The following is a 27,099-nucleotide window of genomic DNA, read 5'->3' on the forward strand; positions in this document are numbered from 1 at the left end:
TAATGACATAAGCTTGTCAGAATTTTGGAATGACTGTTTAAATGATGTTTTATTTTTTATAGTTGAAAATTTATGTGTTTCATGAGAAATTTGTACATAAAATTAACACTTAAAATGTTTCTGCTTTCAAGTCTCCTTGCCATACATTTTTTTCTGATGAAAAGGTTATTAAATTTAGTAACAGTATTAGTTATAATTTTGCTATATATTTTTTCTTGGCATTGATTTTTGTCTAGAAAATTTCCCCATGACATATAACAGTCATATGTAAGCTTGATAAAGACTATAGACTGTCTTTACCTAAGGCAAATATTCTTCAATCATCCATTTAAATATATGTCTATGTTAATTATGCTGTGTGCCCTTGACATACACTCATATCTGCCAGTGACTTGTCCAATATTTCTAGTCTCCACAAGTTTGAGATATACATTTCTCTGTGTGTTTAAATCACAATGTCTACAGTTTCTGGTTATAGCAATTAGAATCAACTAGAATGATATTGTTGCTTTCTCTTTTCTGCTCCCCAATTTCTACCTTACTTGCTTTACAAAAAGATTTTTGTGTATATGATAACTCAATTTAAATTATCTTTTATATTGTATTAAGTAAGGATTTTTAATAGTGTGGTAAAATAAAAAATAAGTTGGGGAAGAAAGCATTTGTTTCGGCCTAAAATTTTCTGGTAACAGTCCCTTACAAAGGGAAATTGGCCCAGGAACTCATAAAAGGAGCCTGGTGTTGGAATCTGAAGTAGAAACCCTAGAGGAACAGGTTTTACTGGCTTTTTCTTCATGACTTGCTCATCCTGTTTTCTTATAGTACAGCAAGGCTACCAGGTAAGAGGTGTCACCATCACAGTGGTTGGGGCCCTCCCACATCAGTCATGAACCAAGAAAATGTCCTACAGGCTTAACTCTCTTTCAATCTTATGGAGGCTTTTTATCTATTGTTTTTCCCTTTTCTCAGATATATCTTGGTTTGTGTCAAGTTAATAAAAACCAAACAGTACATACCATATAAATACATGTATATCTATTATATGTATGCTTCCATATTATATATATATATATATATATATATATATATATATATAATACTATATATATATATTTAAGCTTTTAAAATAGTATGTAAAATACCTTCCTTTTAGTTATTGGTTAGGAGAAATTTCATAGATTCCCAAACAGGAGATGATGGTAAGACCCTACTGTTTTTCTCAAAGGACAAGAACAAATTAAATTGATCCTGCATTAAAAGCTCTTGTTTACTGTCTAGTTTTCATAGAGCTAGTAGGTGTTCGGGTTAATTGGGAGGCACATCCTCACAAGTCTTACAGTTGTCAACCAGGTGACTATAGTAATAATTTGCCTGCCAACTATGGGTACAATAATGGAGTGCCCCTTTTATGATTGCATTTATATGTGCTTCACAGAAGGAAACACATGTCTGCTACTGTATATCTCAACAAGGGCCTGAGGCTGGATAAGTCAAAGGTTCAAGAGGACATCCTGCTATACTTACTTAACTAAATGGACAAAATATCCAACTGCTTTCTACATAATTTTCTCTTTACTTGGTGATTATCTTAGCTCCCAGTATTTGTCAGAGTAATTTCTTTTGCCAAGAACAATGGCAAATACAGAGAGTCACAGATGCTTATAGTGTAAAGAATAGGTGATATTGGAGTACAAAGCCATAAACAGGATATCTATATTTCCTTGTCCTTGACTATAGGCTCAGTGAACAATGTGGAAGATGGGTAGAGAGACTGTAAGAGATAGAACTTAGCATAATCTGTTATAAAACAGTGCTTTCTCAAGGGTGTGGCTCCTGGATAACAACACCTACATATATAGAAGTTGTACTAACTGAGTTGGTGTCCTTGTTTCATTTCTGATGCTGTGACAAGTACCCAGAGAACCTAGGAAATGGAGGGTTTTCTTTACTTCACAATTACAAGTTGCAGTCCATTGTTTGGGGGCAGTCAAGACAGGACCATAATATATCACATCCAAGTATACAGAGAAATAAAATGCATTCATAATACTTCAAACAGCTTTCCCCTATCTTATGTAGATTAAGACTCTCGGCGCAGGGAATAGTACCACTTACAATGTATTTAATCTTCCTACAGCAAATAACAACAGAAACAGTCCCACATGGCAATTTGTTTGACAGTTCCACAACAGAGGTTCTCCTCTTAGTAACTATGATTTCTGATAAGTTACCATTTAACACTTATCATTACTGTAGAATTAAACAAAATAAAAGGAAGAAAGAGAAACAAATAAAAAGGCATGACTTTGGAGGAGAAGGGGGCATAGGGATGATAAGGAAGGAGTTAAACAGGAGATGGGAGATAGATATTATCTAAATATGAAATTTCATTGGAAGGGTTTGGGAGAAAGTAAAGGTGGTAATTGGAGGTGGTCTGACAGTGTTAAAATTTTGAAAAGAAATAAAATTGTTAAAAACACTTTATTTAAAACATCATGTTTTATATTAGTCATCTTGTGCTGCTAAATCAAAGTACTGGTGTCTGGTTTTTAAAATTATTAAAGAAGAAAAAGAGGTTTATATAGTTCACAGTTCTGGGTATCTAACTTTAGTTGGATGAGATCTTTAATGTACATTTACCCAACTGGATTTTCCTACATTACTGTATAGCACTTTGTAAGAGAGCATGCAGGGAGGTCTCATGAGATGAGAAGTCAGGTAGACAACTCTGGTTTCACAGGCCAGACTTGCTCTTTATAACAAGACACCCTAAATCTCTGATGCTGTGTATACCTTTTCATCTATTTCTAACAAAGCTCCACCTCTCAAAGCATTTACTACCTCCCAAGATTGCACATAGGAGACCAAGTGTCTAGCATATGGTCTGTAGGAAAAATCTCATGTCTGTATCACAAATGCTACTGAGAAAATCATATGCCAGGTGTTGGTGGTGCACACCTTTAATCCCAGCACTTTTGAGGCAGAGGTAGGCAGATCTCTGTGAATTCGAGGCCAGCCCGGTCTCCAGAGTGAGTATGAGAATAGGCTGCAAAGCTGCACAGAGAAACCCTGTCTCAAAAAACCAAAAAAAAAAAAAAAAAAAAAAAAAGAAAGAAAAAAAGAAAGAAAAGCATACTTTTATCTTTAGTATGAAAAAATAAATCTCCAAATCAGAGAGATGAAATATATGCAAAACTGATAATTTGATGTGCCAAGGATTAGTTCTTCAGAGGCAATGACATTTTGCTTGTCATGGGTGTGCATGTGTGGCAGTCATAAGTCATTCTATGGTGGTAGTTCGTTCTCTTTCCACCATGTAGTTCTTCAGAATTGAACTTAAGAGGTCTGCTTTTGTGGTAAGTACCCATACCAGGTTCATCACCTCACAGGCACTAACTTTTTAAAAGATAATTTCCCAGTAAAAGTCATTGATTCTTTATTATCATAGAATCTTTAAGAACTCAACTTATTGTGTTTCATTCATATCATAAGAATCAAAATGACTCACACAGTTTAAGGTACAATACTCACTCTAATAAATTACAGATGGAAATGAATATCTGTTTTGATTGTATTAGTAGATAATTCCCTATTACAATATTTTATGCATAAAATTTGAATATTTTGAGTCTCCGAATGATCATATTTGACTCATACTTTTAAATTAACATTAATATCTTTATGAACTTGTATAAGTTTCCTAATCTTTTAGATAATTTCATTAGTTTTATTTCTGCCTTCAACCTTGGAAGTATATTCAAAGAACCTTCTCCAACTTCCTTTGAGGTTAAATCATTGTATCATTAATATTTTAAAATGACTAAATGGAAAGAGATGCTCATAAAGCCCAGACAGCTTCATCACTGATGTAACAGGACAATGAGATGATTTCCTCTGAAGAACCAGCCTATAGTTCTGTCTGTTCTATTCACTCATTTATCTCTGTAACATTGACAAATTCATTTTCATGACAATACTTGGACTAAATAATGAAGAGCCTGAGGAAAGTCTAATGGTCAAAATGGAATATTTAAAATTTTCTGTCCCATTATGGCTAACCATCATTTTTTGTGTGTGATTCAGCATTAAGATGATTAATCATTTCAGGGGAACAAAAAATGTTACATGATACTCTAGCTACATTACAAGCCAATTAATTGTGAAGTAGTTTTTAAAACTTTCAAATCATTATAGTGTCTCAGAAGGAATATGTAATATGTTTATATTTTTGAGGGTTACTTTGCATGTCATAGGATTGAATATATTGTAGGAAGGCTGCTGATTGTAAGAGATCAATGTTTATAAAATGTATCATCTGTTTTCCTCAAATAGTCACATCACATGTGTTTGTCAGTGTACTACATTCTAGTGATTTGAGTATTGTTGGAGATGAATGAACATAGAGTTATGTTTGCAAATTCTTGCATACAAGGCTTCTGCAGACTGTTTAACATGCTCTATCAGACTTTGTGCTACTGTTTCAAAGCTTAGTGCCATTTTCTCTCAGTCACCTCCAGTACCTGGTCTTCTTCTTTAGTGTGAGGATAAAAGCTACCTCATTCTCAAAGCCACATATTTTAACTGTGGTTCATTGGCTTTATGGAGCATAGACTGAAAATTTCATATCAATTGTGTAAGCTAATGTGAGCTCATTTTTTGTGGTTTTAGCAGAAAGTCACAATCTGCTTTCATTAGTATTATTTTACAAAAGGACCTGTAGTAAATTTTTGATAACATGAAATATTCACTCTGTCTGTCTGTCTGTCTATCTATCTATCTATCTATCTATCTATCTATCTATCTATCCCTCTCATTTATCTGTGGGTCTATCATCCATCCATCTATCATCCATTATCTATATGTCTATCTATTTGTCTATCTATCTTTCTATAGTTGCTAACAGACATGGTCAATGTAATAGGAATAATGCAGGAAATAAATTCTAGGGCCAGGTTTAAGTTTTTAAAGTCAATGCCATCATGCTCTTTGCTCTATTGCTTACACTTGACACAAAGAAAAACAGGGCTATTATCACAAGAAAAATTTAAATTAGGGTGTCATCAAGAAGACTCAGAAAGAGAAAAATAAAGGTTCTGTAATGGAGTTTGGTTGGTGTTTGGAAATTAAAGTTTATACTGCACAGTATGAGCATTGAATTTGAGGTTCCAGAACCCACAGAAATCCTGAGTAGCATAGTAGCCAGCCAGCAGCTCCTACTTCAGAAGGCTGAGAGTAAAGAATGCCAACAACATGTTTGCTTGGAAGATTAGCCATCGTCTTGAGCTCTGGGATTGACTGGGAGACTGCCTTGGGAGTAAATCAGAAGTTACTAAGTAATGGAGAAATAACTAAAGTAACAAGGAAGATTCTAACTGGAAAGAAGCCACGAGGATAGAGAAGATCCACTCAGAGTGCATTATATACATGTATGAATTTGCCCTTCACATCACTAAATAATTAAGAACCAAATGAGATTGTAGCACAATAACAGAAGAACAGGAACAGATACTGGGTTTCAAGCTGGTGATCATAAAAGCAAAGCAGCCAGCCTCTAGCTCTTACCTCTACATCACAGCAAAATAGGCGATCCTGACTCCTGGAATCCTAGTGTGCAACAGACTGAACTGTTCTCCATCAAGCATCAGACTGCAATCTCCCTGAGGTCCTGTCCCTTCTCACCTAATATTCCTCTCCTGCCCAGCCATACCACTCCTGCCTCCACCTCCCTAGTGCTGGGATTGAAGGCATGTGATTCTAAGTGCTGAGATCACCTTTGTGTAAGCTGTTTCTTTTTTAGGCTGGTTCAGTTTTGTGTAGCTCAGAGTTCTGTCTGCCTCTGTCTCCCAGATCCTGTTATTAAAGGTGTGTACCACCACCGCCTAGCCTGTATGGCTGTGGCTAATTTTGCCTTTGATCTCCTGTGGATTTATTAAATTATAAATATTACCACATGAGATCATCAGAAATGTAGATCATCATATCTGTTACTTTTCCAAAAATGTATTTTGTAGTGGCACACTGTGATTTTATTGCAGACCTCACACTTGATTTGTTCAGGGCTTTGTAGGCACAGGAGAAATTTGTTCTGTCAACAGGCTTTGTGTTCATTGTACAGTTTGCTATTATTTGTAGTATACTTCCAGTAAATCATATTAGTAAAGATGCAAGATATTAGTAATATCCTAGTATTTGCTTCAGTCACATATTCACTTAAATTTAAGTAATGAATAAAAGAGTCAATAATTATCCTTGACTTTTTTTCACCTTAGTTGAAGTTTGACCATATTCTGAGGTCTGTCTTTCCTCATGGCTGTTTTCTGTAGTATTCATGTACCCCTTTTCAGTGAATATTACAACCCCTTACATCTGTATTTTGAAAACCATAGTCTTTCCCCCTGGCCATGGGGAGCTCTGTACATACATTGCTCTTATGTGAATAATACCCAACTGGCCGCCAGGCCCAATAAGCCCAGCACTTATTTTCTGCTATATTGATACTCTCAATCTATCTACTCATTTACTTTAAAACAATTTCAGATACAATTGTCAGTTGATTTATAAATGGGCATTACATTGTTATATAGATAGCATATAAACAAAGGTGCTAATTCATAAATATATCTAAACAATGGGCTTCATTTGTTCAAAATTATTTTAGTACTTTCATTTTCCCTCAGTAGATATGAAATGATGAATTAAACACTAAGTCTCCATGTCTTCCTTGATAGTATAAAATATCCCAATTTACTGGAATGAGATCTATTAGAATTTGTGAAGAGATACGAATGAGGAAATTATCTTTGAACATTTTTGAAGAACTATAAGTTTTGAATGAGAAAACTGAGTCTAGGTTTTTACTAGAGCATTTTCATCAAATTTAGTAAGATCTAGTGTTTTTTCCTATCTAAAAATATATATAACTCTTCCCATCTCAAATAATTAAATAATATAATCATTTGATCATTCATACGACACCATGAGACATAATTTTACTTTATTAGTGTTATATTTTAAATTCCTTAATTACTTCTGGTGATTTGGATAAACACCATACTAGAGATTTTGCTCACCTTTAAAATATCTTCTCAGAGAACATATGATTCGTCACATAAACAGTAAACATACAAATATAAATAACATATTTTCTAATAATGCATTCTGAAAACTTTTCCATAATTGTAGACATTACATTCAGTAGTATAACATTGCTGATTTCTCAGCAATAAACTTTCTTCATTTGTAGCATACAACACTATATCCATAATTTACTTATGAGTTGTTTTATTTGGATTACAAGATTGTTATCAAATTATTTTTATGTACGAGAGTTTTTTATCATATTTTACATTAAGGGTTAAATTAATTTCTTTGTTATTAATGGTTAATTTGACTTAGCATGATGCATGACAATTCAGCTTACCTGCTGGCAAATCGATAAAAATATGGTAAGCAAGGTGGGCTATACTAACACAAATAAGTATTGTATCATGGTGACTCCTGTCTTTATATTACATTTTCATTATTTAAAACCATTTAAAACTTAAATATATTTTGATCGTATTTTCCCCTCCTCCAAGTCCTTCCAAGACAACTTTAATTCCCTTCTTTTAAACAAACAAAACCTACTACAACAAATCCCACCAAAATGAAGAAAACAAAATAAAAGCATGTGCCAAAACAGAAAAACTATGAAGCTGTAACAAAAAGGAATCAGAAATCACTATTTTGGAGTTCTTTATGTGTTGGTCAACTACTCCTGAAATTAATCTTTTGATGTTATAAGTAATACAGCAATGAGAATCTTTATGATACATATTCATAAAATTATGATTGCTTATTTCATTCTCTGAAGGAACATAATTAGTAAGGTAAAAATAGGGACACAAAATTTTTAAATTTAACATTAACTGTTTTATTTGTTAGAGTTTATTTAACAGGAAGACCAATGAAGTTAAACTCAGTCATCTTAGGTCATTTTATATACACTGTCTCTAAAGCTGAATTTGGTGCCTATAATCCTAGCACACAGAAGACAGAGGCAGGGGGATTGCATTATGCTCAAAGCTAATCTGGTTTCTATGGGAAGCATGGAATATTTATCAAAACTGTCAAAATAAAAACCTGCTCATTTTACTTAGGTTTTAGTTTTATATGACTATCAATGTAATTATAAAAAATACTTTCAAAATATGAAAGATAAGAGAAATATAATGACGCCTGTGTCTTATGGCAAGTACTTCAATTAATTAAGTCAACTAAGAAATTATCTTGAGAAATTATATAATTAAATCCAGTGAATCAATTATATTTCACTATTTGAAATAATTTGTGGTATAGTCCCAGACTTACATGAGAAAAAATGTTATTTATGATGCACGATGTCCAGGAGCTCATCCCAGTTCTGGGCTGTGGGTCATTTCATCTGTTTCTTTCAGTTACTGGATGTAGGTTCTATGATGACAATTAGGGTAGTCACTAATATGATTAAAGGGGAAAGCACTTTCAGGCATCCTCTGCCCTAGTGCTAGGAATCTTAGCTGGGGTTATTCTTGTGGATTCCTGAGAGTTTTCCTAGTGCTACATTTCTCCCTAACCTCAGAATGGCTCCATCTATCAAGATATCTATATGAGCACGGGGAATAAAGATGATGATAGGAAAAAATGCAGTGACAGCTGACCTGAGCAAGTCCAAGTTCACAGACTCTGGACTGACAACTGGGGGAACCATCATGGGACCGAACTAGTGTCTATGAGTGTGGGTGACACTTACATGACTTGATCAGTTTGCAGGGTGGGGGTATTGTTAATGGGACCAGGACTTATCCTGGGTATATGAACAGGCTTTTTGAAGTCAATCCCCTATGGAGGTTTACCTTGCTCAGCCTTGATACTGAGGAAGTAGAATTGATCCTGCCTCAATTTGTTATGCCAAACATTGTTGACTCTCCAAGGGAGACTTTACCCCCTCTGAAGAGTGAATGGGAGGTGAGAAGTGGAGGGGGAGGGGGAGTGAGAGAAGTGGATGGAAGGGGAACTGGGGTTGGTATATGAATTGAAAATTTTTAAATAAAAAGAGATGCAGGATGTTTTGCCTTTTATGGCAACTGGGTTGAATCACCTATTCTCTTAAATTTTAAAAGGTGAAGGAAAAGCATGATCTCTCATGAAATGACAAGTTTTTATTTGTTTGTTTTTTTAACTTTGTTTAAACTAACATGGGTACTGTGGCCAAGAATGATGGAAAAAAAATAAACTGTGTACAACTAGTGTATTTTGCTCAATAAGCATATTTTAAATAATCCCATGGTATGCCTCATCAAACCACTGTTTCCCTTCTTCCTGCATAATTTTGACAGAACTGTTGCGAAAATCAATGCCTCTGAGCTGTGTTTGGATTTACTGCTGAATCCAATTACTGGATATTATCATAAAAAGCATCAAAGTGAAAATTATTGATGGTGCATGTTTTGTGAGCATGCAACTGTTAACTCTAAATATAAATATTTTAATAGCACAATTTCTCAAAATCATGGAAAGAAAAGATAAAATAAAATTTCCAATATGGAACAATACACCACTTAAGTTTAATCAAAATTCTTACTTAAAATTTATGCACTGCTGTTTAATGGAATAATTGATAGCTATGTGCTTTAAATAATTGTGATTAATCATTCTTGGTTAAAAATATAAATATATTATTATATGATGGCAACATATTTCAGGACATTTTGCCTCAGTAGTTTATGTGCCTCAACAACAGTTATGATTTAAATTGAAGGTTAACATACTGTATATAGCCACATAACCCTTGTTGGTGCCTTTTATTCACTTGCATATAGATTGTGGCAATTTTCTACCATATCAGCAATGATAATTATTTTGTCAGAAATAATAGGGAAATAATCAAAATTACACTAAAGAATTTATTATTTGGTTTTATGAAGAAAACAAATCCATCTACTCCCCTGATGTAAAGGGTACAAGACAGACTTGATAATAATAATTGACTGTTTCCAGAAAGCCCTCATCTATTTGAATCTTAAACTTGAAAAAGGTACAGAATTTAAACTTGAAGGTTATGAAAAAATTAATGTGGAAAAATGCTACCCATAAAGGGGCAATTATTTTATTTTCAATTATTATGCCCAATAATTTGTTACAAAAAAATTTAATGTGCCTAAAACCCTAAAGACACGTCTCAGAAAGCTGTAGTTTTGTTTTAAAATAAAATGATGGACTTTATTTTGATGAATGGATGATATACATCTAACTATATATCATGGTAACTCCAAGGACTGAAAATTTACCATATGGTGACTTGAAGAACAGAAAATGGAAAGACAGAGATCATGTGTCTAAATGAGGAATTTTTTTTTCAAATTTTACAAAATTAGTGTTTTTTAAACTATTAGAATATCTCATCCATTTCATTAAGTTTCCTTCAATTTATTACAGTACTGAAATGGTGACTCTTGAAAGAATGTGGATTAGGAAGTCAAAGGGGATAAATAACATCTGAAAAAGTCCCTCAAAATTTTCTACACTCAGAAATTGTGGTTGTATGTCTTCTTTTAAATTGCCGTAAAGTTCTCTTTGTTTTTTGGCTTCTCTGGTGATGTGGATTGTAAGCTGTTTCTCCTTTGCTCTGTGTCTAATGTCCACTTATTAGTGAGTGCATGCCATGATTTTTTTCAGTGTCTGGGTTACCTCTTTCAGGATTGTTTCTTCTAGTTCCATCCACTTACCTGCAAATTTCAAGATGTCATTGGATTTTGTTTTGTTTTTGGTTGTTTGTTTGGTTGGTTTTTTACCCCTCTGAGTAGTACTCCATTGTGTAAATGTACCACATTTTCTTTATCCATTATTTGATTGAGGGGCATCTAGGTTGCTTGCAGGTTCTGGCTATTACAAATAATGATGCTCTGAACACAGTTGAACAGATGTACCTGTGGAATGACTATGAATCCTTTGAGTATATGCATAAGAGTGGAATTGCTGAACTTGTGGTAGACTGATTCCAATTTTCCTGAGAAACTGCCATACTGATTCCAAAGTGTCTGTATAAGTTCGCATTTCCACCAGCAATGGAGGAACAGTCTTTTTTTTTTTTTTTTTTTTTTTTTTTTGAAAAGGGTTTATTTCTTTTTTTCCCAACATTTTTTATTTGAATTAGAAACAGGATTGTTTTACATGACACTCCCATTTCCCTTCTCCCACCCATCCTTCCCTACCTGCCCCCCCCAACTAAAACCTTATCTGTCACATATCTTTTCTGCTTCCCCCTGGATGGTGAGGCCTTCCATAGGGTGTCATCAGAGTCTTTTGTTTCCTTTGGGGTAGGGCCTAGGCCTACCCCTGTGTGTCTTGGCTCAGGGAGTATTCCTCTATATGGACTGGGCTCCCAAAGTCCACACCTATGCTAGGGATAAATACTGGTCTTCTACAGGAGGTCCCATAGATTTCTGAGGTTTCTTCACAGAAACCCATGTTCCTTGGGTCTGGATCAGTCCCATGCTGATATTCCAGCTATCAGACAGGAAAGCAAGAGTTCCCGGATGTTCAGGTCAGCTGTTCTGTGGGTTTCACCAGTGTGGTCTGGACCTCTGTGCTCTTCACTGGTCCTTCTCTGCATCTCGGTTCCAGTTCAGATTGGTGATTAGTTATGGGTGTCTGCTTCTACTTCCACCAGCTGCTGGATGAAGACATATATTTGTTACTATAGTTTATAGTCAGCCATCTAGGGAAGTCAGGGCAGGAACTCAGGCCTAGCAGGAACATGGAAGGAGAAAATGTTGCAAAGGCAATGGATCAATACTGCTTACTGGCCTGCTTGCTCTTCCTGGCTTGTTGAGACTGTATTTTTATAGCAGCTAGAACCAGCAACCTAGGGTTGGCAAATTGTACAATGAGCTGGATACTCCCATATTAAAAACCAATCAAGAAAGTGTACCACATGTTTGCCCACAATCTAGTGAGTGCACTTTGCCAATTGAGGCTTTCTTCTAAAATGACTCCAGCTTTTATCAGGTTGACAAAACTAGCCAAAACCATCACTTTGATTATTCTTCTTGATGGATTTGAGAGCACCATTGATTTCAACAAAGGTTGTATTTACAGTAACAATAAAAATGGGAATAATAATCATCATGTAGGAAAAAGTAGGTTTTGGAAAGATAGGAACTTTTTCAAGTGAAATTAAGATTTTAATAGTATTATATTTTCAGAGTCATATAAATTTCACAATAATGTAAATAAATTTGAAAACAGATTATTTGAGGTTGGCCTTATTTAGTGGAACATTCTGCTTTTCTTGAATTTCTCACTTTCCTTATGAGGCCATTCTTTTAAGCCTGTTTGCCCAACACCATTACTGATCTCATCCTAACTCCGTCCATATATTCACAGATTCACAATCATAAATACTGCACAACATAGAACTTTAAGCTTCATTAATAAACATTTTTTGTTTTCTAATTTACTCTGTAATAAGATGTATGTTTTCTTTATCATCAGGTAATAAAACACTTCTGAATTTCATGTAGATAAAACAATAATAACAATAGTAGTGCCAACAACACTGACAGCCTCATCTACTTTCCCAATACTTGTATGTGAATATATCTGAAACAGTTACATTCATAAAGAATAAATGGGTATACTTTGACTTATTTATATTGTCATGTAGCATTTCCTATGATAGTAAAAATGTCCATATATTTCTTATAGTTATACAGCATACTATCAATTAGCCATATCCATTTGTGCTTATTTAATTTTAACAAACTTTGCTGTTAAAATATCTTGAAATTAAGGCATTTTGACTAAGATGGAATTTTTGAAAGGTTTTCCAATAGGTAATTTTCTAATTCAAAGCATGCAATTTTTAATAAATAAAGTAGGTAAAAATAAAATCCTACTTAGTTTTAATAAACCCATTTCTTTCCAAAAATGCTTACTAATTTGTTTGCATTTACTCCTCCAAAGTAGCTAAGACACTTTGAAGCCTCTAAACCTTATCCACACCACAGAGCATGGGTGTCAGTGTTGAGGCCTCCGCAATCTATGTGGCCTTGGTGGTAGACCAGTATTTATCCCTGGCACACAAGTGGACTTTGGGAGCCCATTCCACATGGAGGGATGCTCTCTCAGTCTGGACACATAGGGGAGGGCCTAGCCCCTTTCTGAGATAATATGGCAGACTTTGGAGATTCTGCATGGAGTTCCTCACCCTCCCTGGGGAGCAGAGGGGGAATGGGGTATGGGCTTGAGGGGGTTGGTGGGGGTGGGGGAGAAGGGGAGGGAGAGGGAGCTGGGATTGACATGTGAAGCAAGCTTGTTACTAACTTTAAAATAATAAAAAATACAGAAAGGCTATAAGATGAAGCAATTTGCTAAAATGCATGAGGAAAAGAAACATTCATCATGTATTTACAAGAGTTCTGAGTAAAACAGGGGCTACCATTATGTGTTTAAGAACATAGGCATAACAAGCATAGCAATTCTTTTTCTATAAGCAGCATTATTTAATCAAAACTTGTGCTAAGAACCAAATATTGAAGTAAAAATTTGTTTTAAGGCACAATCTTAACAGCTGGGAAACCAACATAAGACCAAGACATGCCCACTGAACGTGGGGTCAGTTGGGGGGCCTGGGAAGTCTATGGGGCCTCTAGCAGTGGTGCCAGTATTTATCCCTAGTGCACAATGGGTTTTGGGAGTCCATTCCCTATGGAGGGATGCTCTCTCAGCCTAGATACTCAGAGCAGCGCCTATGTCCTTCTGCAAATGATGTGACAGACTCTGATGATCCTACACAGGGGTCCTTACACTCCCTGAGGGGTGGATGGAAGGTGGGATGGGGTTTGTTGTGGAGAATGGGAGGAGAGAAGGGAGAGGAAAAAGAAAAAAGAAAAAATCTAGCATATCAACACCAATGAAATGTCTCCCTTAATGAAACTAAAAGCATTCCAAGATTTTAGTTGATATTTACACATCATATGTGAGTGTGTGTGTGTGTATGTATGTGTGTATGTGTAAAGATTATTTTGTCTAGACACAAGTGTAGAAGAAAAACATTTCTGAAATAAAAAGGTTTTATTTTTAATTTGTTAAAAAAATGAAATAACGATAGAGAAAGCATTAGCTGAGTTTGGTTGAACTGCTTTGTTTTGATTTTAGTGTGATGCACATTAAAACACTTTCCTCATAAATAACACAAGTGCAGATCAAATGGAAAATAAAGCAGTGAGTTGCGTCTTCAGCTGAATCACTTAGTGTTAATTCAAAGGCATATTCTGTCCTAATTTATGATTTTTTACTTGAACGTTAATCCATATTTTTAACTTCTTGAACACTAAATTAATGGAAAATATAATGTGAACAGCATTGAATGAAAGTGAATTTTAATTTTCTTGGCTTGAAAGGGTAATAAAACTCTCATTTCTCCAGCAAAGTAAAAGAAAGTAAAAATGAAGAAGTGTATGTGTACTAATAACAATTTCCTTTTGTAAATTCTTACTTTAAGACTATAATTCCAGAGCATTAGGCTTCTATTTCCTCAAATCAGTCCCTCCCATATACCCAACCTTGTTCACTTTCAAATTCAAAACATCATTATTTATTAATTTCTGTTTAAGACTTATATGATATATATATATATATATATATATATATATCTTACATGTATAATTTTAGAGCTGACCATAGTTTCAAGCTGGTTCTTCTTAAAATGTGTGAGTTTGATATATTACATTTTTTTACTATACATAAAATTTAATGGTGTAAAATTGATTTTTATTTGATAAAATACTAAAAGTATAGGCTTACTGACTTAAATATTTAGTACTTTCTATTAATTATCTGAGCATAATATTGAAATTTAGAGTAATTTGTCCTTCTTTGCATCAGTAACTTTTAAAAAGTTTATATAAATATAAAAGGAAACATATGTTTATACATTAAGCATATGAAAATCACTAATACTTATTTTCTGTCAAAACAATTTAAGAATTTCTACAGGTATCCTAACCATACATTTATTTTCTATGATAAACTGCATGAATTGTTAAAAATAGGTTTCCTTGCTTTCTTACCCTACTCAGGACAACCTGTCAGGAGTGGGACAATTGTTATAGGACTGCTACCTTTCACATCATCAATTGATAGTAAAGACTATATCACACACTTGTCAAATTTGTGCAGACATTTTCTTGAATAAGGTTCCCTATTCTTAGATGAGTCAAGCTTATATCAAGTTAGCAACAACAACAATGACAACAAATACAAAACAAAACAAAAACCAAACAAGCAAATAATAACAAGAAAATCCTAACTAGCAGAGACTATTACACCAGCTAGTGATAGCCCAAGGTAATGTGTAATTAGGCTCTGGACATGCAACACTAATACTCCTCTACAATCATTGGAGTTTTCAGCTATCAACTAGATTTTGAATAATGCTTAGTGTAGGGTATGACTTCAATCCAGGGATGTTAGTCCATAGTATATATAATTACATTATATTGCTGAAAGTTGATGTACTTCAGTCAGTTTGGATGAATACACAAGAGCCATAATTTTGAAAGAAAAAAATCAATTTAACATTTAATTTCTTTACAATTCTTTTATGTATCTAACATCAAATCAAGTGATTTGCAAGGCAATTTACTTAGATGGAATATTAAAAGTTTTCTTTCTCTACTTTTGACAGGTTAATCGGGCTTGAGAATTCATGCATTCACAAGAAACTGGTAAGATCAAAGAGTAGATGCATTCACATGTAAGAAACACAAAGTTACAGTTAGGATTTTCAAAATGTGAGTTTGATTTATGGGTCAATTTCATGACTGGGCAAGTGTATTTGAGCTAAAATTCTAAATAATTTCTAGCAAAAGTTATTTTACCAAGCTTGTGTTAAAAGGCATGATAAAGTTATAATTCAGGTTTAATGTATTTATCTGTATACATTTCTAAAAACATAAACTAGAGTTCTTTCCACTATGATAGAAAAGTGAATCATTTTTCAATCATTATTTTCTTTTTTTATTATTTCAAATTAGGAATAAGCTTACTTCAAATGTCAATCCCTTTTCCCTCTCCCTCCCCTCCCCCTAGACCCCACCAGCCCCCCACTTCATACCCCCTACACTCCCCAGGGAGGGTAGGGCCCTCCATGGCGGCTCCCGAAAGTCTACCACATCATCCTGGGCCTGGCCTAGACCCTCCCCGATATGTCCAGGCCTACAGAGCATCCCTTCACCTGGAATGGTCTCTCAAAATTCCTTCTTATACCAGGGAAAAAATACTGATCCACTACAAGGGACCCTATAGAGTGCAAAGGCCTCCTCATTGACATCCAATTTCAGGGGTCTGGATCAGTCCACTGCTGGCCTCCCAGACAGCAGTCTGGGGTCCATGTGCTCCCCCTTATTTATGTCAGCTGTTTCTGTGAGTTTCACCAGCCTGGTACTGACTCCTTTGATCTTCATTCCTCCCTCTCTGCAACTGGCTTCCAGAGTTCAATTCAGTGTTTAGCTGTGGGTGTCTGCTTCTGCTTCCATCAGCCACTGAGTGAGGGCTCTAGGATGCCATACAAAGTAGTCATCAGTCTCATTATAGGGGAAGAGCATTTGGGTAGCCTCTTCCCATTGGCTAAATTGTCAATTGGTGTTGTCCTTGTAGATCTCTGGAAAACTCCTTAGTGCCAGATCACTCCTGGGAGCTATAATGTCTCCCTCTGTTATGGTATCTCTAATCCTGCTCTCCTCTATTCTTCCCCCCACTCAACATTTTTGCTTCTCCATTTCCTCCTCTCCCCTCCTCTTCTCCTCTCATTCTGACAGCTCCCTCTCCCATACTCTCATGCTCCCACTTAGCTCAGGAGATCCTGCCCCTTCCTTTTCTCAGGGGTCCATGCATTTTTCTCTTAGAGTCCTTCTTGTTTCCTAGTTTCTTTGGTGAAGAGGATTGTAGGCTGATAATACTTTGCTCTATGTCTAAAATTTATATATGAGTGAGTACATACCATGTTTGTCTTTTTGTGACTGGGTTACCTGACTCAGGATGGATTCTTCTAGTTCCATCCATTTGCCAGAAAATTTCAAGATTCCATTGCTTTTTTTTCTGGTGAGTAGTACTCCATTTTGTAAATGTTCCACATTTTCTCTATCCATTCTTCAGTTCAGGGGCATCTAGTTTTCTTCCACACTCTGGATATTACAAACAATGCTGCTATGATCATGGTGGAACATATGTCCTTGTATGAACATGCATTATTTGGGAGGAATTGCTGGATTTTGAGGTACACTGATTCCCATTTTTCTGAACAACCACCATACTTATTCCCAAAACAGTCTTAAAAGTTTACATTCCCACCAGCAATGGAGGAGTGTTCCTTTTACTCCACATCCTCTCCTGTCATTGGTGTTTTTGATTTTAGCCATTCTGGCCATTGTGACATGGTATCTCAGAGTTGTTTTGAATTGCATTTCTCTGATGGCCAAGGATTTTGAGCATTTTCTTAAGTGTCTTTCAGCCATTTTAGTTTCCTCTGTTGAGAATTCTTTATTTAATTCTGCACTGTTGGGACCCAGCCCCCAAGGGGTCTCTGTGAGTTGTTTTGCAGCATAACCACAGGTACCTCCTGTTTTTCTAAGCCCTGCCCACTAACATCCTGTTATAAACCTTTCTTGTTATTGAAACTTTATGCCTTGCCCCCATCCCCATCTTGCTTCATTGGCCGTGGGCCAGGGTTTTGGTTTCCTTGTTTATGATAGGGCTTGGGAATGTGTTCTGCAGGAAGGTGATATTTTCCAATCTCCTCTTGTATATAAAAACTGCTGGCTGCAATAAACCAATGGCATTAGCTTCTACCAAATGACCAAAGTTGTGTCCTTCTTAATCCTCTGACACTCCTGGTTAGGTTCTTCGGTCACTGGGGGTAGCACCGGTGACACTACACCCTAGTTTTTAATTTCATTGTTTGGTGTTTTGGTGGCTTTAAAGTTAGAATTCAACAGGAATACAAATTGCAAAACACCTACAAAATCATGGAAATTGAATAACAACCATTTGCACCACTCCTTGGTTGAGGAAGTAATGAAAAGAGAAATTAAAGACTTCCTAGAATTCAATGAGAATGAAGACACAACATACCCAAACTTATGGGACACTTTGATAGCAGTGCTCAGTGGAAAGTTCATAGCACTAAGTGCCCACATGAAGAAACTGGAGTATAGTCACACTAGAGAATTGACAGAACAACTGAAAGCTTTAAAACAAATAGAAGCAAACTCATCATAGAGGAGTAGATGCCAGGAAATAATCAAACTGAGGGCTGAAGTCAAGAAAGTTTCCTGGAAACTAAGAAAAAATTACAAATCATGGTGATCTGATATGATACAGGGAGTTATTTCAATTCTTTTGTATCTGTGGAGGTTTGCTTTGTTGCCAACTATGTGGTCAATTTTAGAGAAGTTGCCATGTGGCGCTGAGAAGAAGGTATATTCTTTTGTGTTTGGATGGAATGTTCTATAGGTATCTGTCAAACCTAATTGGGTCCTAACTTCTGTTACACCCTTTGTTTCTTTGTTTAGTTTCTGCTGTTGGCCCTGTCTAGTGGTAAAGCTGGGTGTTGAAATCTCCTTCTATAAGTGTGTGTGGTTTGAGCTTTAGTAATTTTTCTTTTACAAATGTGGGTGACTTTGTATTTGAGGCATAGATGTTCACGATTGAAACTTCATCTTGATGGACTTTTCCTGTGATGAGAATGAAATGCCCTTCTTCATCTCTTTTGGTTGATTTTAGTTTGAAGTCTAATTTTTTAGATATTAGGATTGCTACACCAGCTTGCTTCTTGGTCCATTTGATTGGAAAATCATTACTCAATCCTTTACTCTGATTTAATGCCTGCATTGGAAGTTGAGGTGTATTTCTTGTATACAACAGAAAGATGGATTCTGTCTTTGTATCAATTTTGTTATAGGCCTGTATCTTTTTATAGGCAGGTTAAGACTATTGACATTGAGGGATATCAATGTCCCTTGATTGTTAGTTCTTGTTTGCTTTGGATTTATTCTTGGAGGTGTGGTGTGTGGATTTCGCCTTCCTGTTTCTTTTCCTGTTTGGTAAATTTGGATTATCTATTGCTTATGTTTTAGTGAGTGTAGTTATCTTCGTTGGGTTGGGGTTTTCCTTCCAGAACTTTCTATAGTGCTGGATTTGTTGATATGGTCTGGTTTTGTCATGGAATATCTTGTTTTCTCCATCTATAGTGATTGAAAGCTTTGCTGGGTACAGTAGTCTGATTTGGCATGCATGTTCACTTAGTATTTGTAGGACATATATCCAGGACCTTCTGGCTTTCAAAGTTTCCATTGAGAATTCTGGTATGATTCTGATATGTCTGCCTTAATATTTTATTTGACCTTTGTCCTTTGCTGCTCTTAGTATTTTTCTCTTTATTTTGTAAGTTTGGTGTTTTGATTATTATGTGGTGAGAGGAATCCTTTTTGTGGTCCAGTCTGTTTGCTGTTATGTGAGTTTCTTGTTCTTTCATAGGCATATCCTTTTGTAAGTTGGATAAGTTTTCTTCTATGATTTTGTTGAATATGTTTTCTGTACCTTTGAGCTGTATTTCTTCACCTTCTTTTATACCTATTATTCTTAGGATTGGCCTTTTCATGTGTCCCATATTTCCTTGATATTTTGTGTTAGGAATTTGTTGGACTTGAGATTTTCTTTGGTTGATGACTGTGTATCCTCTAGTGAGTCTTTAACACCTGAGATTCTCTCTTCCATCTTTTGTATTATATTGGTTACAATCACATCTTTATTTCCTAATCATTTATCCAGCCTTTCTATTTCCAGCATCCCGATATTCTGAGCTTTCTTTTTTTTATTGTTTCTATTTCCACTTTCATGGGTTGAAATGTTTCCAGGCTTCCTTCACTTGTTTGGCTGTTTTTTCTTTAGATTCTTTAAGAGAATTACTTATTTCTTGAATTTTTGTTTGTTTGTTTTCTTCTATTTCTTTAAGAGATTTTCTTGTTTCCTCTTTAAGGGCCACATATCTCATAGATGGTTGTGATCCACCATGTCATTTGTGGGAAGTAAACTCAGGACCTCTGGAAAATCAGTCAGGTTCTCTTAACCTGTAAGCTGTCTTTCAAGCCCATGATCATAAATTTTTAAGAGGTATAGTAATAAAAACACCTTGGCATTGGCAAAAAAAATATTAGATGCATTGAAGAATATTATCAAAAAGAGAGCTAACAAATAAGCCTACACTCCTGTTTGATATTTGCCTATATGATATTTGATGAATAGAACAGCACAATGTAGAAAGAACAACACTGCCAAAAAGGGATGGTCAAACTGTTGTGGAATGAACTAGAACCTTATCTATCACTCCACATAAAATTCAATTCTATGAGGACAGGGACTTCAAAAGAAGACATATGCGCTGAATATGACCAAAGAAAAAGTAGGGGATTAATTTCACTCATAGCCATAGGAAAGGACTTTCTAAACAGAACAGAATAACATATACATTAAGGACAAACACATGAAAAAACTTCCACATGAAATTAAAACACTTTTATTCAGCAAAGGATACTATCATTCCAGTGAAGATACAGCCTAAAAGAATGGGTAAAAATATTTATCAGAAATACACATGGCAGATCATTAGTTATTAGAATATTCAAATTACTAAAAAATAATAACAAGAAAAACATTAAAGATGATATATGAAACTAAACAGAATTCTCAAACAATGAAATACAAATAGATGAGAAATATATATTCTTTTTTAAATATATTTTTAAATTTATTCCTTGGAAATTTCACATCACACACCCCAATACTACTCATGTCTCATATCCTCCATATCTGCCCTCCAGTATATCTGAGAAATATATATTTTTCTAATTCTCACATATCCTTAATCCTTAAACTAATGCAAATCAAATTTACTTTGAGAGCTTGTCTACCCCAATCATAATGCATAATATCAAGCAACCATATGATGACAAATGATGTGACTGATATAGGCAAAGGAAAACACTGCTGGTGGGAAGGCAAACTGGCACAATTAATATGGAAAGTACAGTGGAGATTCCTTAAAATGGGAGAATAACAGGATTTAAATGGTCAACAACATCAGTTTACTTTTATAAAAATATCACCCAAAATACAATGTGCAAAAGGTGACTTTGTGAGATATTTATAAACTATAAGCACAAATGGGATTAAAAAGGTACATGCCATTAGCTCCAACACTAGGGAGGCAGAGCTAGACAGGTTTCTGTGAGTTTAGGTCCAGACTGGTCTACAACCTGAGTTCCAGGAAATTCAAGGTTTTTAGACAGAGAAACCCTTTCTTGAAACCCCCTTCCAAAAAATAGTTTGTACCATCATGGCCCTGATAGATATTTATTTGTTTGTTTGGTTGCTTTGGGTTTCATGAGATAGGTTTTCTCTGTGTAGTCCTGGTTGTCCTGGTACTCACTCATTGCAATTTTGATGGAGATGTTATTAACATGAGATTGCTTTAGGTTGGATTAACATTTTCCAAATATTAATCCTACCTATCCAAAAATATAAAGGTTCCTTCCATTCTTTAGTTTCATTCTTCACTGACTTAAAGTGTTCCCTGTACAAGTCTTTCACTTCTTTGGTTAGACTTATTTAAGGGTTTATTTGTTCTAGTTTTGCTTTGGTGTGTGTGTGTGTGTGTGTGTGTGTGTGTGTGTGTGTGTGTGTGTGTGTATTTTGAGGTTATTGTGAATTTTGTTGTTCCCATGATATTTTTCTCAGGATGTTTGTGATTGGCACAAGGGCAGCTACTGATTTTAGTGTGATAATTTATTTATATTTCTACTTTGCTAAAAGGTTTTATCAACTGTTGTGTTTTCCTGGTGAAGTCTATAAGGGCTTTGTTTAAAGAATATTATCATTTGCTAATAAACATACTTTGACTCGTTTTTTCCTATTTAATTGTCCTTTAACTACTCTTATCTTATTTCCCTAGCTAATATTTAAAATACTGTGTTGAACAGTAATTGGGAAGAATGGCTGTCCTTATCCTATTCCTACTATTTTTGCAAATTCTTTGATCTTTACTCCATTTAAGTTGAAATTGGCAAAGTACTTGTTGTTAATTCCCTTTATTACAATGAAATATGAATATTCCTTCCCTAAAACTCTTTAGTACATTTATCGTGAATGGATGTTAGATTTTATCAAAGACCTTTTCTGTATTTAATGTTATTTTCATAAGTTTTCTATCCTTTAGTGTATTTAAATTGAGGCTTGTATTTATTGCTTTACATATATTAAACTATCCATTCATCTCTGCTGTGGAGTCTACTTGTTCATGGTGACTAATCATTCTGATGTGTTCTTCAACTCAGTGTTTTATTCATTCTTTTTATATCTATTCATCAGAGACATTGCCCTATATGTTTTGTTGGATCATCTATTTTGTGACTATTTAAAAATCACATATGTAAATACTGACCATTAAATCTCATAAACTTTACTGCCCTGATTAAAATTGATCCAATCTCAAATGTATACATCAATATTTTTATTTTTTGACTTTTATTATCTTAATATTAACCATGATTTTACGCATTAAATGATTATTAAACAAGGCTTTTACTTATGATGGATTGAATCATTATTTTCATATAGCAAGTTACAAAGCAAAACACATTATTGAGTACAATTGTTTAAAATGTGTAATGTGTTCTATATCCCTAAGGATTTTATTGATTGGGGTGAATGCAGCAAGATATAAGCCTGAAACAAAATTTCACTACTCACTTGAATTAACATCTAAGTGGTAAATTGAGTCAATTAATTTTTTACAAGCATCAGCATTTAGATGACTCAGACTTGTTCCTTGGGGTGAGGCAGTCCAACTAAAATGTTTATAGTTATTTGAGTAATTGGAGTTTATCTCTTTTAAGAATGCTCCTTTTTCTGTTTATACTTATAAATAAATACATAGTGTGATTTTTAGCACAATTTAAGTTCAAAATATAAATTATTTATCCTATGCTAAATAAATATTGAAAATATAAATTCTTGAGAATGGTGAACAGATACCATCCTATTTCAGTGATTTACAGAACCTTCTCTGCTTTCAGGTACATATATTATTATTACCATATATTATGCACAACAAACTTTCAAACACACAAAAATAAATTGATTTGTTGATAATCAGAAGAAAACACTATAACTTAAGTTATTTGCCTCTTCAAATCTCCCTTTAGTAACTCCAATGATAGGATGTAATAGACACTAAAGATCTAGAGTAACATATTCATACTTTTAGCTTGGAAATTTGACAAGCTCCTTTGTTTATAGCACGAATTTGACAATTCATACAATGCCAAGTGTTTCATGATATGGGGTTTTTAGTGAAATATGTACATAAGAGTAATCATAAGCATGCATACCAGCTCTACATGCCAAAGTACTTCTTTCTTGGCCATCTCTCTTTCTTGGTTCTGTTCTATTGCACTGCAGTCAAAGCAAAAATGCTTTCATTTGTCTTTATCTTTACAGATACTGAATGCAATCTGCTGCAATGATGACTTTTGATCAGTACAAGGCCATCAGCAATTCCTTGATGTTTGTAGGTACCATGTCTTGTAGGCTTCCTATCAATTCCTTGCAGGAATTTACGTTTGTAGGAGTAGTAGATAGTGTACTACATACTGTAATGTCCCTTGAATTATGATTATGTGGGTCCAAAGAGATAAATCTTTTTTTCAAAGACATCCCTCATATCCTTATATTTTCTTGCTCAGATACACAGGTCAAAGATCTATTTATATTCACAATTTTGGGGTTGGAGGAGCAAGGAGCCATTCTGGAATATTTGTCCCTTATTTTTACATCACCTCATGAGTCTTGAAGATCTGCTCTGCAATGGGAGGCTCAGAGATCGGTGTACTAATGCCTCCCATCTGACTTCAGTTGCAATAGTTGAGGGACCTCGGTCCTTAGTATATTTACACCAAGTTCTTTATACTACCTAAATAAAAAATGGCCTCATTCTCTTATACAATGTGATTCCCATACTGAACTCTCTGTTTTACAGTCTGAATAAAAGGGTTGTGGAAGATGCCACACAAAACTGGGAAATACAAAGTAGTTTAAATGATTGTGTTTCATGTATATATGTGCAAATTATAGTGGTAATTTAATGAAGACAATACTGGAAGAATAAAGGAAAGTTGTGTCACATAATTTATCTCATAAAATTAAGTATTTCTACTAAATTTTAAAAATAAGATAACATTGTAAATATACCAGTGTTTCCTTTTTTATTATTTGTCATAAATTCATATGTAATACAAGTATGTAGAAATTTTCCTGATCATTTCAGGCACAAAAGAATCTCATATAATCTTTCATTCAATTTTAATTACATTAAGCTTTATTAAAAAAAGAAAGCTGATCACTTCATAATGGAAAATATTGAACTATTCTAATTTTCAATTATTCCCAAATATAAATTAGACAAATTAAAATTAAGTTAAATAGTTGTACAGAAAAGATTTATCAGATAAATAATATTTTCCATAGCTATATTATTACTAAAATTGGAAGCTTTTGAATTTGTATTAGTAACAAACTTAACAAAGAATATAAAAATATCAAAAAAGACTGGACATGATAAATTCAAGTGATGGCCTAGGCTGTGGAGTACTAACTAAACTTTTTAAAATATCCTGTGAAATGGATCATTATTCCCTTTTATAATGTAAATTCATAACTGGGTGTACTCTCAGACAGCACTCATGCAATATAGAAATTAGCAGATTCTCAAACAAGATGTGCTTGGCAAGTGCTTTTTTGATTTCTCCTCTCAGTCAAAAATATGGATCATTTATCTGATCAGAGAGTCTCCAAAGGGAAAAATACAAATGGTTAATGAGCAATTCAAAATGTTTAACCTATTATGCATTATTCAAATGAAAAATTATTTTGAGATCGTATCTCAGCCCAATCAAGTTGGCTATGTCCAATTTTTTATAAATATCAGTAAATGCTGTTGGGGATGTGGAGAAAGGGGAATAATTATTCATTGTTGGAAATAATGTAAATTGTAGCAATCACTATGGAAATTAGTATGAAGCCATTCCAATAAGCATAAGAATAAAACTACAACATGACCTAGATATACCATCCCTGCACATGTACCCAAGGAGTATGTCCCTACTAAAGAGAAAATTACTCTATCTTTGGAGCCTATCCTGGCTCTTGCTCTAGAGAACAGGCTGGCCTTGAACTCACAGAGATCCTCCTGCCTCTACCTCCCGAGTACTGGGATTAATGGCATGCACTACCAACACCCAGCCCATGTGGTTTTTCTTTTCAGTTTGTTTATATGGTGGATTACATTGACAGATTTTCATATGTTTAACTGTCCTTGCATCTCTGCGATGAAGCCTGCTTGATCATGACTTTTTGGTTCATTCTTGGATTTGATTTGCCATTACTTTATTGAGTATTTTGTATCAATGATGGGGGAAGTGCTTCTGTGTATGTGTTTGTCTTATTGGATGATAAATAAAGTACTGTTTGGCCAATGACAGAGCAAGTTAGGTGGGACTAGGAGTCAAGGAGCTTTCTGGGGAATCTAGTAAAGAAATGGTGATCCAGGAAGGAAGTGACATAGGAAGAAGACTCATAGGTAAACAAGGGAAGGAGGGAAGTGGGCACCTTCTCTCTTCTTCCAGAGTCACCATGTGAGCCCAGGAAGACAGGACGCTTGCTAATGGCATCCAAAAAGATAAGTCTTATGAAATATATAGATTTCTGATAATTTAGTCTGAGCTAGCAGATGAGAAATCCTAGTCATTGGCTAAGCAGTATTTCTACCTAATATAAGTCTCTGTGTATTATTTTGGCCATCCACGTGGCAGGCAGAACTCAAGTGGGTGGCAGAAAGATTTATCATAACAGAATGTTGTCAGTGAGCAGGATAAGTCCATGCCCCAAGATTCTCAGAGGAAAAGGGAAAGCTGCTGCTGTACCTGGCCCTGTTGGACCACTGAGAGGCATCAGTATGATCTCCTGTCCCTGAGCTCTTGTGGGTTGGACTCGGCACTCCCAAGAGGGTCTGCAGCCCTGGAGAGTTTTAGGGTTAGGATTCTGAGCTCTCACTGCCTCAAGCTGCTTTCCCTCAACTAGACAAACAGTGGCAGAACCCGGGGTAGCTAGAGGTACTTTTATGAACTTCCATGTAAACTTCACAAAAGCTTAAAAAGGGACTTTAGCAGCAAAAGATCAGAGACAAGAATGACTTCTTGTTAGCAGCATTTTCTTGGGTGGTCTCTGTTTTCCTAGAGACAAGCAGAGACTCGAGTGGTTGCTTTAAGAGAGATTTCCCAACTCAGCAAAAGCAGAAAATAAAAAACAAAAGGACTCTTTAATAGGCCCTGATAGCTCAGTCAGCAGAGCATGAGACTTTTGATGTGGGTTCGTGCCTGATGCAGCTGGCAGTGGCAGTGACCACATCCCCAAGCTGGAGCCATCCTCCTTAAGAGACTGTGGCTAAGAAAGCCACCACTTTAATTTTGGCAGTGTTGTCTAACAGTTAAAAGACTGGTGGACAGAAAAAGGTAAAGTTTTTCAGTAAAGACAGTTCCAGATAAAGAAAAAACTCTAAAGGTTTACACTGTGATTAAAAAAATGTGAAGGCTTGTAAGAGAAAAAGTACCTAGAGGAAATAGATTAACTGGGTGTGGTAGCACACACCTTTAATCCCAGCAAGCCAAAAGCAGAGGCAGGCAGATTTCCACAGAGAAACCCTGTCTCAGGAAAAAAGAAACAAAAGGAAGTAAAAGTAGAATAATAGAAAAGCTACCTAAAGATGAAAATAGACAGAGAGTCTGGATATTATATGCTATATTGTTGACATTAAATTGTTTGATTGCGAAGGAAAGAGTTACTGCTGCTAAAATACATTTGATTATAAGTGCTGGTAAATTAATCCAACTTGTATATTTTAAAAATTCTTTGACTTCAAAATTTAAGTCTAAGGACAGGCTACTTGGAGAAAAGTTTTTTCTTGTG

Source organism: Cricetulus griseus, assembly GCF_003668045.3.
Source record: "Cricetulus griseus strain 17A/GY chromosome 1 unlocalized genomic scaffold, alternate assembly CriGri-PICRH-1.0 chr1_1, whole genome shotgun sequence".
Classification (NCBI taxonomy): domain Eukaryota; kingdom Metazoa; phylum Chordata; class Mammalia; order Rodentia; family Cricetidae; genus Cricetulus; species Cricetulus griseus.